The following is a 16,660-nucleotide window of genomic DNA, read 5'->3' as shown; positions in this document are numbered from 1 at the left end:
TAGATGGGGTGGGCATCACCATCCCAGAATCCTCAGGATTGGGGAATAAAATACAGACAAAAGTGGACTTACTGGTATTTTACTATAGATTCATTGGGATTCTAGCAATGGAGGAAATTATATCATTGATGTGGCGACAGTGGCCACTGGAGGTGCTGAAGGTATGGAAAGGGGGAAAGAGGTGTAATATGGGGGCATTTTCAGGATATGGAATTTTCCTGAATGACTTTGCAATGACAGATACAGGCCATTATATATCCTGCCATTATCTACAGAATTGAGTGGGAGAGAGTGTGAACTACAGTGTAAACTATAACTAATGCTTAGTGGCAGTGCTCGAAAATGTGTTCATCAATTGCAATGAAAGTACAACACTATTGAAAGAAGTTGTTAATGTGGGGAAGAGTGGGGGATGTGGGGAGTGGGGTATATGGGAATCCCTTATATTTTTTTATGTAATATTTTATGTAGTCTAAGTATCTTTTAAAAATAAATTTAAAAATATATTTTTTAAAAGGTCCTGTTTACAATGGTTTCACACCCCTGAAATGGATTAAGATTAAGAACATGGCTTATTTTCTGGGGTACATAATTCAATGCCAAAGAAATGGTGTCTTATTCTTCCAGGACTGGTGACACAAAGTACCACAGACTAATTGGCTTAAATAGAAATTATCACGTCACGGATCTGGAGGCTAGAAGTCAGAAATTAAGGTGTCAGCAGGGCCGTGCTTCCTCTTAAAGGGGAGAGCCATCCCTGGTTTCCATGGGTGACTGGCAATCCATGACGTTCCTCGGCTTGTGGCTTAACTCATCCTCTGTCCCCGTCACATTCTCTCTCTGCCTTTCTGTGTCCAAATTTCCTCTGCTTGCTTAAGGGCGTCAGTAATATTGGATTAAAGATCCACCCTATTACATTTTGGACTCATCTTAACTATAATATTGTTTAAATGGTAACATATTTAAAGATCTCATTCACAAATATGTTCACATTCAAAGGCCCTGGGTGAGGAATTTTGAAGTGTGCATATCTTTTGGAGGAGGCAATTCAGTCCATAACATTTGGTATTTCACAATCTATTTACATATTCATACATTGACAGACGTTAAGCTGTTTCCAAGGTTTGCCTATTGTGACTAGTATAACTATGAACATTTATTTGAATTCTGCTTTTTTAATTCTTTCGTATATACCTAGGAGTAGAAATGCTAGATGACATGATAATTCTATATTAAATTTTTGAGAAACTGCCTTACTTTCTCCACAGAGGTGGAACCATTTTTTATTCCCACCAGCACTGTATCAGGGTTCTACTTCCTCTACATCCTCACCAATATTTCTTTTCTACTTCTTAAATTGTAGCCATCCTCATGGATATGAAGTGATACCTCATGGTGCAGTTGATTTACATTTCCTTAATGACTACTGACATTGAGCATGTGCTTGTTGGCAATATGCAAATTGTCACTGGAGAAATGTCTATTCAAGTCCTTTGCACACTTTTCAATTGGGTTATTTGTCTTTTTGTTGTTATTTTATGAAAGTTCTTTATATATATACATATATATATACTGGATATTAAACCCTTATTATATATATGATATGTAACTATTTCCTCCCATTCTACAGACTTTTTTATTTCTAGGTACTGGGGCCAGGGATTGAACCCAGGACCTGGTACATGGGAAGCTGGTGCTCAACCACTAGCCACATCCGCTCCTCTGTGTTGTTTTTTAAAATTTATTTGTGCATTGTGTTTCTGTTTTTGTTTTTATTTTTAGGAGGCAACACTGGGAACAGAACCCAGGACCTCCCATGTGGGAAGCAGGTGCTCAACTGCTTGAGTCACATCTGCTCCCCATATTTTTAAACTTTCTCAATAATGATCTTTGACAAACAAAGTTTTTAATTGTGGTGAAGTCAATTTTATCTCTTTTTCCACTTGTTGCTCATACTTTTGGTGTCATAAGAACCTTTTGCCAAATCCAAGGTCATGAAGCAAATCCAATATTATGAAGATTTTCCTCTATGTTTTCTTCTAAGAGTTTTATGGTTTTCAATTTTATGTTTAGGTCAATTCATTTAGAGTTAATTTTTATAAATGGTGAAAGGTAGAGATCCAAATTCATTCTTTTGAATGTGATATCCAATTTACCCAGCACCAGTGTTGAAGAGACTCTTCTTTTCCCATTTAATGTATGTGGTACCCTTGTAAAAAAAAAATCAGTTTTACAGTTGGCTGTAGATGTGTGGGTTCAGTTATGGATTCTTAATTCTATTCTATTGACCTATAGGTCTATTTTTATTCCAGTTCCACACTGTTTTGATTTCTGTGACTTTGTAATAAGTTTTGAAATCAAGAAGAGTGAGTCCTCCAATTTTGTTCTTTTTCAAGATTGATATGGCTATTCAGGCCCTTTGCCATTCCATATGACTCTGAGGATTACCTTTCCATTTCTGTACAAATGGATGCTAGAGGTCTGATGGGGAATGTGTTGAATCTGTAGATTTCTTTGGGGAGTATTGCCATCTTAAAAATATTGTCTTCCAATCCATGAACATGGGTGTCTTTCCATTTATTTAGGTCTTCTTTAATTTCTTTTGGTAGTGTTTTATAGTTTTCAATGTACAAATCCTTTCATTTCCGTAGTTAAATTTATTCTAGATACTTTATTCTTTTAGATGCTATTATAAAGGGATTTTCTTCCTTAATATCCAGTTCAGATTTTTCATTGCTGGTATATAGAAACACAACTTATTTTTGCTTGTTGCTCTTTTGCTTTTCTGTGTTCATTTATTAGTACTACTAGTTTTCTTGTGGATTAGTCGGGATTTTCTATATATAGGATCATGTCATATGTGGATAGAGATAATTGTACTTTTTCCTTTCCAATGTCAATGGTTTTATGGTTTTTTTCCTTCCCTAATTGCTCTGGCTAGAACTTCCAGTACCATGTTGAATAACAGTGGTGACAGTGGGCATACTTGTCTTGTTCCTGATCTTAGGAGGAAAGCTTTCAGTCTTTCACCATTAAGAATGAGGTTAGCTGTGGGTTTTTCATAAGTGCTCTTTATCATGTTGAGGAAGTTTCCTTCTATTCCTATTTTCCTATTTTTTCTGAGTGTATTTTTTTTAATCACAAAAATGTGCTGAATTTTTCTAATGCTTTTACTGCATCAGTTGAGAAGATCATGTGATCTCCCCCCTGCATTCTATTAGTGTGGTATATTACATTGATTGAATTTCTCATGTTTAATCACACTTGAATTCCTGGGATAAATCCCACTTGGTCATGGAGTATAAACATTTTAACATGCTGTTTGATTTGATATGCTAATATTTTATTGAGATTTTTTTGGGGGGTTATCTAGATTCATAAGGATATTGATTGGCAATTTTTTTTCCTTGTGATGTCTTTATCTGGGTTTGGTATCAGGGTAATGCTGTCCTGATCAAATGAGCCATGAAGACTTCTCTTACAATTTTTGGAAGAGTTTGGGAAGCATTGGCATTAATTCTTCTTTGAATGTGTGGTAGAATTCATGAGTGAAGTCATCTTGTTCTGGATTTTTCTTTGTTGGAAGGTTTTAGATTCTTGATTCAATCTGTACTTGGTAAATGTCTATTGAGATCTTCTATTTTCTCTTTAATCATTTTAGGTAAATTGTGTGCTTCTAGGAATTTGTTCATTTCACCTACATTATCTGATTTGTTGGCATAAAACTGTTCATATTATTCTCTCCCAATCTTTGTAATTTATGCAGGGTCAATAATAACGTTCCCACTTTCACTTCTGATTTTAAATATTTGTGTCTTCTTTCTCTTGTCAGTCTAGCAAAATTTTGTCAATTTTATTGATTTTACAAAGAATCAACTTTTGGTTTTGTCGATTCTCTCAATTGTTTTTGTATTCTTTATTTCACTTAGCTTTGCTGAAATCTGTATTCTCTCATTCCTTCATTACCTTTGGTAACTTGAGATTCAGTTTTCTCTTCCTTTTCTTGTTCCTCAAGAGGTGAACTTGGGTTATTGATTTGAGATCTTTTTTAATGTTAACATTTATAGCTACATGTTTACCTCTGAGAACTGAATTAGCTACTTCCATAAATTTTGGTATGTTGTGTTTTCACTTTTATTCATCTCTAAGAATTTTCTGATTTTCCTTGTAATTTCCTCTTTGATGCATTGGCTGTTTAAGAGTGTGTTGTTTAATATCCACATATTTGTGAATTTTCCAGTGTTCCTTCTGTTATTGATTTCTAGCTTCATTCTATTGTGGTCAAAGAAGATGGTTCAAACAATTTCAATGTTTTTAAATTTATTGATTCTTGCCCTCTGATCTAACATATGGTCTATCCCTGAGAATGATCCATGTGCACTTGAGAAGAATTTGTAATTCCACTGTTGTTGGTGGAATCATCTATATATGTCTGTTAGATTTAGTTAGTTTACATAGTTCAAGTCTTCTCCTTCCTTATTGATAATCTGTGTAGATGTTCTACCCGTTACTGAAAACATAGTATAGATATCTCAAGCTATTATTGTAGAACTGTCTATTAGTCCTGTAAATTTCGTCAATGTTTGCTTCATGTGTTTTGGGGCTATGTTATTAGTATGTTTGTAATTCTTATATCTTTTTGATGGATTGGCTCTTCCATTAATATTTAATGTCCTTCTTTGTCTCTTGTAACTTTGTTTTCTTATAATTTATTTTTTTAACTTAAGGTCCATTTTGTCTGATATTAGTACAGCCACTTCAATTTACTTTTGGTTACTGTTTGCATGGATATTTTCCCCTCCTTTCACTTTCAACCTTTTTGTGTCTTTAGAGCTAATGCAAGTTTCTTGTAAACAGCACATAGTTGGATCATGCTTTTATATCCAATGTATCAACCTTTGTCTTTTGATTGGAGTTTAATCCATTAATATCCCAAGAAATTAATGATAATGCAGGACTGTCATTATCCATTTGGTTTTTGTAAGTTTTATACCTTTTTAGTCTCTAATTTCCAACATTGCTGCTTTCTTTTGTTTATACTTGATTTTTTATAGTGAATAGTGATTTCCTTCTCATTTCTTTTTTTGTGCATTTTTTAAGAATATTTTCCTTGTGGCTACCATGGGGTTTATATTTAACATCCTAAAGATAGAACAATCTAGTTTGAATGATTAGCACGTTAACTTCAATAGTATACATAATGTCTGCTTCTACACCTCTCTATCCCCCGTTTATATTCTTCTTGTTGCAAAGTACATGTTCTCCAATGACATAGACGTATGATTATTTTTATCCATTCATATTTTAGAATATGTAATGAATAAAAAGTAGAGTTAGAAACAAGAATAAAATAAATAGCATTGTATTTTTAATTACCTTTATTATAGATTTCTATTTCTTCATATGGCTTCATGTTGTAGTATAGTAAGATATCTACTTACTTTTCATCCTGAAGAACACCTTCAACATTTTTTGCAGGGCAGGTCTAGTAGTAATGATCTCCTTCAGCTTTTATTTATTTTTGTGACTGTTTCGATTTTCCTCAATTTTGTCTTATTAGAGCGGAGCAGTTGTAGGTTTTCAGGCACATCATGTTGGAAGTAGAGTTCCCATATATACTACTCTCACATGCAGTTTCCCCTACTATTATCATTTTGCATTAGTGTGATACTTTTGTTAAAATTCATGAAAAAATATTATCATAATCATGCTGTTAACTTTATTTTTTTATCTTTTTTTTTTTTTTAATTTATTTCTCTCCCCTTCCCCATACCGCTCCCCCTCCCCAATTGTCTGCTCTCTATGTCCATTTGCTGTGTGTTCTACTGTGTCTGATTGTATTCTTGTCAGCTGCACTGGGAATCTGCGTCTCTTTTTGTTGTGTCATCTTGTTGAGTCAGCTCTCCATGTGTGTGGCGCCATTCCTGGGCAGGCTGCACTTTTTTTGCACAGGGTGGCTCTCCTTACAGGGCGCACTCCTTGCACGTGGGGCTCCCCTACGTGGGGGACACCCCTGCGTGGCACGGCACTCCTTGCACACATCAGCACTGCACATGGGCCAGCTCATCACACGGGTCAGGGTTTGAACCTGGACCTCCCGTGTGGTAGGTGGGTGCTCTATCTGTTGAGCCAAATCCACTTCCCCATGCTAGTAACTTTAAGACACTGCTTACATTGTGTTGTACAGTTTTTGAGGTGTGTGTGTGTGTGGTCACTTGTATATAACCTAAAGTTTCCCCTTTTTTCCATTTTCAAATATACAATTCAGTGGTGTTAATTACAGATGCAAAGTTGTGCCTCCATCCCCATCATCCTTTGCCAAAACTTTCTCATCATCCAAAGAGAAGCTTCATACAAATTAAACTTTAACTCCATTCGCCTCCCCCACTTGGAAACCTGTATTCTAGTTTTCCTGACTTCATGAATATGCTTATTTCGTATGAGATCATGTAGTATTTGCACTTGTGGTTGACTTCTTTTACTCAACATGGTGTTTTCAAGGTTAATTCATATAGCGGTATGCATCAGAACTTCATTCCTTTTACAGCCAAATAATATTTCATTATATCTACATTCCACATTTTATTTAGCCATTCATCTATTGCTGGATACTTGGGTTGCTTCCACATTTTGGCAATTTTGAATAATAGTTCTATGAACATCAGTGTGAAATTACAGTTCAAGTCCCTGTTTCCATTCTTTTGGGTATGTACATAGAAGTGGTAGTTCTAGGACATATGGTATATCTTTACTGAACTTTCTGAGGAATTTCCATACATTTTCCATAGTATCTATGCCATTTTACATTCCCACCAACAATGTAGAAGAGTTTCAATTTCTCCACATCCTTTCCAGAACTTATTTTCCTTTTTTAAAAAGTAGTAGCCTTTCTAATGGGTGTGAGATGGTGTCTCATAGTGGTTTTTATTTTAATTTCCCTGATAGCTAGTGACATTGAGCATCTTCTGATGTGCTTATTGCCCATTTGTATATCTTCTTTTGATAAATGTCTATTCAAGTATTTTCCCATTTTTTTAATTGGGTCATGTGTCTTTTTGCCATTGAATTATAGTTCTTTATAAATTCTGGATATTAAACCCTTATCAGATATATGATTTCCAAATATTTTCTCCCATTCTGTAGGCTGTTTTTTACTTTCTTGATAATGTCCTTTGATGCACAAAAATTTTAAATTTTGATGGAATCCATTTATCTATTTTTTCTCTTTTATTGCTTTTGCTTTGGTGTAAAGTCTCAGAAACCACTGTTCAACATGGGGTCCTGAATATGTTTCTCTATGTTTTCTGGTTAGGAGTTTTATTTTTAATTCTGATATTTGGATTTCCAATCCATTTTGAGTTACATTTTGTATATGGTGTGAGGTCAGGGTTCACCTTCAGCCTTTTGCTGATGGATATCCAGGTCTCCCAGCACCATTTGTTGAAGTGACTATTCTTGTCCCACTGAATGGACTTGGCACCTTTCTCAATGATTAATTGGCCATATGTGTGAGGGATTATTTTTGAACTCTCAGATTAATTCCATTGATCTATATGCCTGTCATAGTGCCAGTACCATGCTGTTTTGATTACTGTAACTTTGTAAAAATTTTAAAACCAGGAATTATGAGTTCTACAACTTTTTCAAGAAGGCTGCTGAGCCTTCCTTAGGAATTTGATGGTTGCATTTTCCATTTCTGTGAAGAAGTCTGTTGGAATTTTGATTGGAATTGTGTTGAATCTGAATGTTGCTTTGGGTGAAATTTACATATTAATAATATATAGTCTTCCAATCCATGAACACAGAAAGTCTTTTCATTTATTTAGGTGTTCTTTAATTTATTTTGGAAAAGTTTTGTAGATTTCATATATAAGCCACTTATGTCCTTGGCTGAATTTGTTCTAGATATTAAATTATTTTGGTTACTCTTGTAAATTGATTTTTTTCTTGACTTCCTTTTTGGATTGTTCATTTCTAGTGTATAGAAACACTGGTGATTTTTTCATGTTGACCTGGTACCCCACCATTTTGCTGAATTCTTTTATTAGCTTTAGTAGCTTTGTTGTGGATTTTTCAGGGTTCTCTATGTATAGGATCATGATATCTGTAAATACAGAGAGTTTTACCTCTTCCTTTCCTATTTGAATGCCTTTTAGTTCTTTTCCTTTTGTAATGGCTCTGGCTAGATCTTTCAGTATGATGTCGAATAACAGTGGTGACAGAAGGTGTCCTGTCTTGTTCCTGATTAGGGAGAGATCTTTCAATCTTTCTCCATTGAGCTTGATGTTAGCCGTGGGTTTTTTAATGCCCTTTATCATGTTAAGAGTGTCCCTTAGGCTTTAAACACTTTAAAAAATTATTTTCCCTATCTGTTCTTCCAGTCATATGATTTCAATTACCCTGTTTTCCAGTTCATTGATTCTTTCTTCTGCTTATTCCAATCTGCTGTTGTATGCTTCCAGAATATTTTACAGGAGTGATTTTCTCTCCTGTAAATTCCTTTATACTCATGTTCAGACTTTCTAATTCCTCGTGTTCATACATTGTCTTCCTAATATTTTTTAACTCTATATCCATATTTAGTTTATTTCTATCCATATGTTCCTTTAACACCTTGAATTGATTTATATTTGTTTTAACTGCTTTACTTAATTGTTGCATTGTCTGGGTTTCTTCTGAAGTTTTGATTTGTTCCTTCACATGAGCCATATCTCCCTGTTTCTTTGTATGGCATGTGATCTTTTGTTGGACATTTGATTATTTTGATATTCTATTTTGATGTGCTAATTCTAGAAGTCAGTTTCTCTCTCTTGCTAGGGTTATATTGAAGATTTATTGTCTTAAGATTTTTCTTCAACACTTGGTCCAGAATATACTGAACTTTTAAAGTAGCCTGAGGGAAATGGATGTGGTTCAACCAATTGGGCTCCTGTCTACCATATAGGAGGTCCAGGGTTTGATTCCCAGGGCCTCCTGGTGAGGGAAAGCTGGCCCACACAGAGTGCTGGCCCATGCCACCCCATGCAGAAGTGCCACCCTATGTGGGAGTATGGCCCAGCACAGGAAAACTGCCCTGCACATAAGTGCCATCCAACACTGAGAGTTGGTGCAGCAAGATGACACAACAAGAGACACAGAGGAGAGAAAATAAGAAGACATAGCAGAACAGAGACTTGAGGTGGCGCAAGAGAGTAATCACCTCTCTCCCACACTGGACGGTCCCAGGATCAGTTCCCAGAGCCGCCTAATGAGAATACAAGAGACACAGAAGAACACACAGCGAATGGACAGAGAGCAATGGGGAGAATGATGGGGGCAGAAATACAAAAATACAATCTTAAAAAAAAATAAAGTGGCCTGAGTTTAGCAAATCAGATTTTCTAAGGTCTTCTGTACTTTCTCTTGCCTTGGGCATGCACGGCAACTTTTAAAATTACCCTGTTATATGTGACTTTCGCCTCCAGGAGATTTCCTTCCTCTGTTCCTCCGCTGGAAGCCTGGGGCTGTTCTGTTGGCTTTATGCAAATTTTCCTCTGCAGTAACTATTATTTGCTCAACTGCTTTCCTGTGTTCAGGGCTTCCTTTGCACTACAGCTTTTAGTCCTGGGTTTACCATGCCTTACAGTGGTTCAGTTTCCCTCCTTTTCTGTGCAGCTTTTCTGCCTCCAGTAATTTCCATGTTAGTTTATCTTGCCCCAGGGAGCAATTTGGTTTCAGTGTTCAAAAACCTCCATTTTTTTTTCATTTAGGTGTGCCAGGAATTAGAGGCTGGGTTTGAAGTGTGCACCACTAGCCAACAGTTCCACCAAGTTTTGCTCTTGTTTCCTTGGGGCTGCTTTGTGAGCATACATGCACCAACTGCTGGGGCCCCATGTTGGGTCTATGTGACCTTGGGTCCCCAAGGCTAATATATGTGGGGTTCCATGTCACTGCTGTGGGTGGCTCTGTGGTCAATGGCCATGACAGGAGTTATCCAGGGCAGAATGTGACTCTTAAACTGCACAGGACTGAGTGTGGGAGTAGGGTTTGGTCTGGCAGGTCCAAGTCACAGATCTCCCACTTTTTATTCAGTTCAGCATTTGTGGAGTTTTTCCTCGTCTCTACCAGTCTCCAGAGTTCCATGTGAATGGAATCTTCCCTTTTATCTCATTGTCTCTAAGAAGAAACTTTCCTGGGAGATCTTATACTCCCATGGTGATAACTACTTCTCCTCCTCTTCATTTTTGAAGTATAGTTTTGCTGGATATAGAATTCTTGGTGGACATTTTTCCCACCACTTTAAACATGTTATTGCACTGCTTTCTGACCTTCATAGCTTCTTATGAGAAATCAGTGGTTAATTTATTGAGGATCCCTTGTTTATGATGAGTTGCTTCTCTCTTGCTATTTTTAGGGTTCTCTATCTTTTGCCTTTGACAATTTTAGTGTAAAGTTTCTCAATGTGGATCTCTTTGAGCTTTTCCTATTTGGCATTCATTGAGCTTCTGTATGTGTATGTCCCTATCTTTTTACAAATTTGGGAAGTTTTTGACCATTATTTATTCAAATATTCTCTCTGCCCCTTTCTGTTTTCTTTCTCTTCTCTTTCTGGGATTCTGAAAATGTGTTGGTACACTTCATATTGCCACACAGTTCCCTTGGGCTCTGCACACCTTTTCATTCTTTTTCCTTTCTGCTCCTTAGATTGAGTAATTTCAATGATTCAGTCTTCAAGTTAATTGATTCTCTCTTCCATGTGTTCTATTTGGCTATTGGACCCCTCTAATGATTTTTAAAATTTCAGTCATTGTACTTTTTAGCTCCAGGATTTCTATTTGGCTCTTTTTAAAAAATATCTAATTTGACTTTTCTTCACAAACTGTTTTCCTGATTTCCTTTAGTTCTTTGCCCAAGTTTTCCTCCAGCTCACTGAACTTATTAGAAGAGTTGACATAGTGTCTTTATATAGTTTTTCCAATGTCTGTGCTTTCTTAGAGTTAGTTTCTGCCACTCTGTTTTGTTCCTTTGAGTGGGTCACTTCTTTCTGTTTCTTTGTATGCCTTGTGATTTCTTGGTGAAGTTCGGACATTTGAATGTTTTGATGTGTTAACTCTGAAAGTCATATTCTCTCCCTTCCCTAGGGTTTGTTGTTTACTGCTTTTTTTTCCTAATTGAAGGCTCTGTATTGAGGTTATCTTTCAACTCTCAACCCAGCTTGTAATGAGCCTACAGGTTAGTTCAAAATGAAGAGCTAGGTTCTTCTCAGTTCATTCAGAGTGTGTTTCTTGCCATAAGTTGGTATAGTAGCTTTCAAAACTTCCCTAGTATACATAAATGCTCCTGGTTGTCCTGGTTTGCCCTCCAAAAAAAGAAACACAATAATTTTTTTTACTTCTGGGCCCCAGGTGCTGTATTTTGTTTTCACTGTGATCTTTTATCCAGGTTGCTGAAGTTTGCTCAGTTCCATACCACTTCTTCACACTGCTTTTCCATCCTGAGCAAAATCAGGGTTAGGTGACACAAGTGAAAGACTCAAATCAGTCTTTCAGGGAGTGTTGGAGTAAACATACAAGTACACTAAATTTTCCCAATAAGTTTGCTAATAACCAGAAACTAGGGACCATCATTAGAAACATGAACTGCTACATTGGAAATGCAGACCACGGTCGAGTGGGGAGAGACAGTGAGGCCAGGGCAAGTAAAAGCACTGCACAACAATCCTGACATTTGTAGGTTTATTTTTCTGATTCAACATGTACTTGGATGCTGTTCACCTTGACTTTTTCTTAGATTTCTGGGAAAGTTGGTTCTGATAATTTTTGCTTGTTTTTTTTGTTTTTGTTTTTGTTTTTACATTATTGTGAGGAGGCATTCACTGGGAGCTTCCTACTCTGTCATATTGCTCCAAAACACTTTTGAGAAAGAAGAACAAAATTGGAAGACTAGCACTAAGTATTTCCAATACTTACATGAATCTACGGTAATCAAGGTAGTGTGGAATTAGTGAAAGGATACACAGACACATAGATAAATGAAACAAAACCGATTGTCTTGAAATAGATCCATATACATATGGTCAATTGATTTCTGGCCAAAAGAAAAAGTCAATTCAAAAGAGAAAGGATAGTCTTTTTAGATTATGGTGTTGGTTGGACACCCATATGCATGCACACACACACTCTCCTACCCTATTTCATAGTAAAATGTAAACAAAATGAATGATAGAGCTAAATGTAATCCCTAAAACCCTAACACTTGTAGAGCAAAACAGCAGAAATTCTTCATGTGTCAGTGGGTTAGGCAAGGAATTTGTAGATATGACAACAGACACAATAAAACAAAGAGCTGATAAATTGAACTTCATTTAAAATCTATGCTTTTACAAAGACTCTGAATAAAATGAAAAAAGTCCATAGCCTGGGATAAAATAATTGCAAACCACATATCTGACAGAAGACTTGTACCCAAAATATATAAAACTCTCAGAAAAACACTCAATATAAGGAAATGACCTAACAAAAAATATGTGCAGAATATTTCAGGGAACTTCACCAAAGAAAATATAGAGATAGCACTTAAATACATGAAAAGATGCTTGGTGATTGGAAAAATGCACATTAAATCTACAATGTTCATAATAACTTTATTGATAATCATCAATCTTCAATATTTATAGCAACTTTGTTCATAATCACCAGTGTCCTTTAATTAGTAAGTGCATGTACAAACTGTGGTACGTTCATATAGTGGAACACTATTCAGGATATTAAGAGAACAAACGACTGATATTAGCAGAAACATTGATGAGAGTTTTCAAAATCATGAAGCCCTGGTGCCTTTTTGTTTAATAGATCTTTAATTTGTCTCTCCTCTTGCATTTTCCTGTAAGAAGCAAGATGAAACCAAGACATCCCTTGAATACCTTGTTTGGAAATGTCCTCAGTGTCTGTTCTTACAGTGCATAACTACAGGGCACAATTTTGCTAAGCTTTTGCCACTACATAAGAAGGATCCTCTTTCCTCAAGTTTCCAATAATGTCCTTACTGGCAGTGTTCTCAATATCCACATTTCCACTATCATACTCTTCAGTGCAATCTAGGTTTTTCCCTTCACACCCCTCGTAATACTTCCAACCTTCACACACGTCCTAATTTCAAAGTCACTCACAAATGTTAGGTATTTATTATGGCAGTAGTCCACATCTGGAACCAAAATCTGTATTACACTTTATCGATTCATAAAAAATGACCACAAAAGTGGCAGCTTAAGGGAAATCTTTATTTATTATCTGGCAATTTTATGTCAGAAGTCCAGAATTGTGTAGCTGAGTTCTCTGTGTGGATTATCACATGGTGTGGCAGTTTGATATTATTTTTTGAATCCCAAAAAGGAAAAGATTATGTTTGTAAACTAATCTATTCCTCTGGGTGTGATAACCTTTGATTGCATTAAATTCAGCTGAGGTGTCTTCGATTAGATTACATGTAAGATTAGGGTTTTTTATTCAACTATGTCAGTGTGTGTGACTCAGGCTGAGTTCCTGTCCTCTTGCTGGGTCTCATAGTAATGGGCACTCAGACAGACACACAGAGAGCTCTGTCATTTTTGATCCTGCCTTGTGACAAAAAGGAGAAGGCTAAAACTGCTGAGGCCCCAGGGAGAGATGAGCCATTGTGCCTGGTAGCTTACAACTGAACTTGGGAAGAGAGGGAATAGCTGAGACTGATATAGGAGGCCCAGAAAGAAATAAGCCCTGTGCCAGGAGAGAGAGGAAGCCTTTGGAGACAAGCCCTATGCCAGCTTGCAACTGAAATCGGGAAGAAAGCAGAGCAGCTGAGCCTGAGAGAGGAAGCCCAGAGGGGAAGGCTGAAACCTCCCAGAGATTGGCAGCCATTTTGCTTCACCACTTAGCAATACACTGGTATCTACAGTAGCTGACCTTAGCGAGAAAGTATCTCTATTGATGCCTTGATTTGGCCTTGGAACTGTAAGCTTTTACCCCAAACAAATACACTTTAAAAAACCAACAGATGTCTGGTACTTTGCATCAAAACCTCTTTGGCAGACTAATACATATGGTCAAAATAAAAGTGTCATCCAAATGGAGTTCTCACCTGGAGGCTCTGGGTGAAAATTTACTTCCAGAGCTTGTTCTTGTTGTAGGCAGGATTCAGTTTCTTGAAGATGTAGGACAAAGGTCTCTGTTTCTCAGCCCTTGAAGTCATTCTTCCTTCAATTTGTCCATTCTTTGTCCCTTTCAGTCAGGCTGGCAGTGAATCCGCTCACACAAATTTCACAAAATCTTGTTGCTTTGAAGAGATAGTTGGTTAAAATATGAATGCTAAAGGTACTTCTGATGAGGTCTTAGAATAAAATGATCAAGTTTTATTGGACACTTGTTTGCAAGTGGCAGAGAACTTGGAGAAATTGAGTTCTAATGTTGGACGGAAGGCAGAACTTGAAGGTGATGGTCTTGGGTATTTTGCTGAGATTTCTAAAAGCTAAGTTTGGAAGGTGCAGCCTGGTTTCTCCTTGCAGCTTATAGTGAAATTCAAGAGGAAAGAAATAAATTGAAAATTGAACTCTTAAGCACCAAGAAACCACATATAGATGGTTTAGAAAATTCTGTGCCTATCCAGATAGCGTGCTGTGAGGCTAGAGCCAGAAGTAGCTCCATCAGGGACTTCATGAGCTTCTGGACAGAAAGTTCCCAGAAAATAGTGCTCCATTTGAGGGTTTAACTGAACATGGAACCAGTCAGCTATTTCAATGTAAGTCAGGATTGGAAATGCAGTTATGCAGGGAGGATCTATGGAAAGTCCTTCATTTACATTTTTTCCCTAAGGCCTCATCAGAAGTACCTTCAGAATCAGCTTACAATTCTTCCAGCTTCCACCCATTACTCAATTCCACATATGTTATTTGCAATAGCAGCACCCCCACTCACCTGGTACTGAAAGTTGCTTTAGTTTCTTACATTGCAGTGGTAGTTGGAGACTGTATATGCCTCAAAAAGTCATGTTCTTAAGGCTGGTCCATTCTTGTGGCTATAAATCTATTGTAGGTGGGAATTTTTGATTAAGTTACTTCAGTCAAGTGTCTTTTGATTAGGTTACTTCACCTGAAGCATGGCCCAGGATGGGTCTTTTTTTTTTTTTTTTTTTTTTTAAATTTTTTTATTTTTTATTGACTTTGTAATAATATTACATTAAAAATATATATGTGAGGTCCCATTCAACCCCACCCCCCCACCCCCCCTCTCCCCCCACCCCCCAACAACACTCGTTCCCATCATCATGACACATCCATTGGATTTGGTAAGTACATCTTTGGGCACCTCTGCACCTCATATACATTGGTTCACATCATGGCCCATACTCTCCTCTATTCCATCATGTAGGCCCTGTGAGGATTTACAATGTCCGGTGATTACCTCTGAAGCACCATCCAGGGCAGCTCCATGTCCCGAAGACGCCTCCACCTCTCATCTCTTCCTGCCTTTCCCCATACCCTTTGTCCATTATGTCCACTTTTCCCAATCCAATGCCACCTCTTCTATGTGGACACTGGATTGGTTGTGTCCATTGCACCTTTATGTCAAGAGGAGGCTCAGATTCCACCTGGATGCTGGATGCAATCCTCCCATTTTCAGTTGTAATCACTCTAGGCTCCATGGTGTGGTGGTTGTCCTTCACCTCCATCTTAGCTGAGTGTGGTAAGTCCAATAAATCAGATTGTAGGTGCTGGAGTCTGTTGAGGCTCAGGATCTGGCTATCACATTGTCAGTCCAGAGATTCAAATCCCCTAAATATATCTTAAACCCCAACATTAACTGCACCTCCAGCACATTAGCATGAAAGTCTTATGAAGGGAGATCCCATCTGAGTCCAGATTCATCACACATAAACACCATTTCCAAAGAGGGGCCATCTGCCCTGGTAGTTAACCCCATCGGCCATGACCATAACTCCCATGGGTCTCTTTAGCCCTCAAAGGAACCAATATCTGGGGGTTGTATCTGCTTTATCTGTCTCTCTGACTCTGCTCAGTTGTGCATGAGGGCAAACCTTCTGCCAGCCTCCAGACTCTTTTTTAGAAACTCGTAGCCATATAAACTCATTTCTCCTTTCCATTTCCCCCTTACTTTAGGTCAAACAGCATTTTAAAGTCATGGTATTTTATGTAGACATGGATATTCTGCTGATCCGCATTGAACCTTCCGTATAAGGTCATTTTCCAGTTGCATCATCAGTTGGTAGTTGATAGTGGTCCCTCGTTGCCAGGGAGGCTCATCCCCGGGTGTCATGTCCCACGCTGGGGGGAAGGCATTGCATTTACATGCTGAGTTTGGCTTCGAGACTGGCCACATTTGAGTAACATGAAGGCTGACAGAAGGAAATTCCCAGGCACAAAGTTGCTCTAGGCCTTGTTATTATTTTGGGTTTATCAGCTCACAAGCATAGTCATTAGTATCAGGGGCTCACTGTTGAACCCTCACTCCCTCCCGGTCCCCACCACTGTACCTGGGAGACTGTCGCTGCTCCCCTAGGGACCACGACAGAGCACCACTGGCCGGGAACCCAGTACCCCCCCCTACTGTGGTTTTTAATTGTTGCCACTATGAGTATATCCAAACATTACCATGCACCCTGGACATATGTTCTGTACAGCTCCCTGTCA

Source organism: Dasypus novemcinctus, chromosome 2 (genome assembly GCF_030445035.2).
Source record: "Dasypus novemcinctus isolate mDasNov1 chromosome 2, mDasNov1.1.hap2, whole genome shotgun sequence".
Taxonomy (NCBI): domain Eukaryota; kingdom Metazoa; phylum Chordata; class Mammalia; order Cingulata; family Dasypodidae; genus Dasypus; species Dasypus novemcinctus.
The sequence above is the reverse complement of the archived record's forward strand: the minus strand, read 5'-3'. Positions refer to the sequence as shown.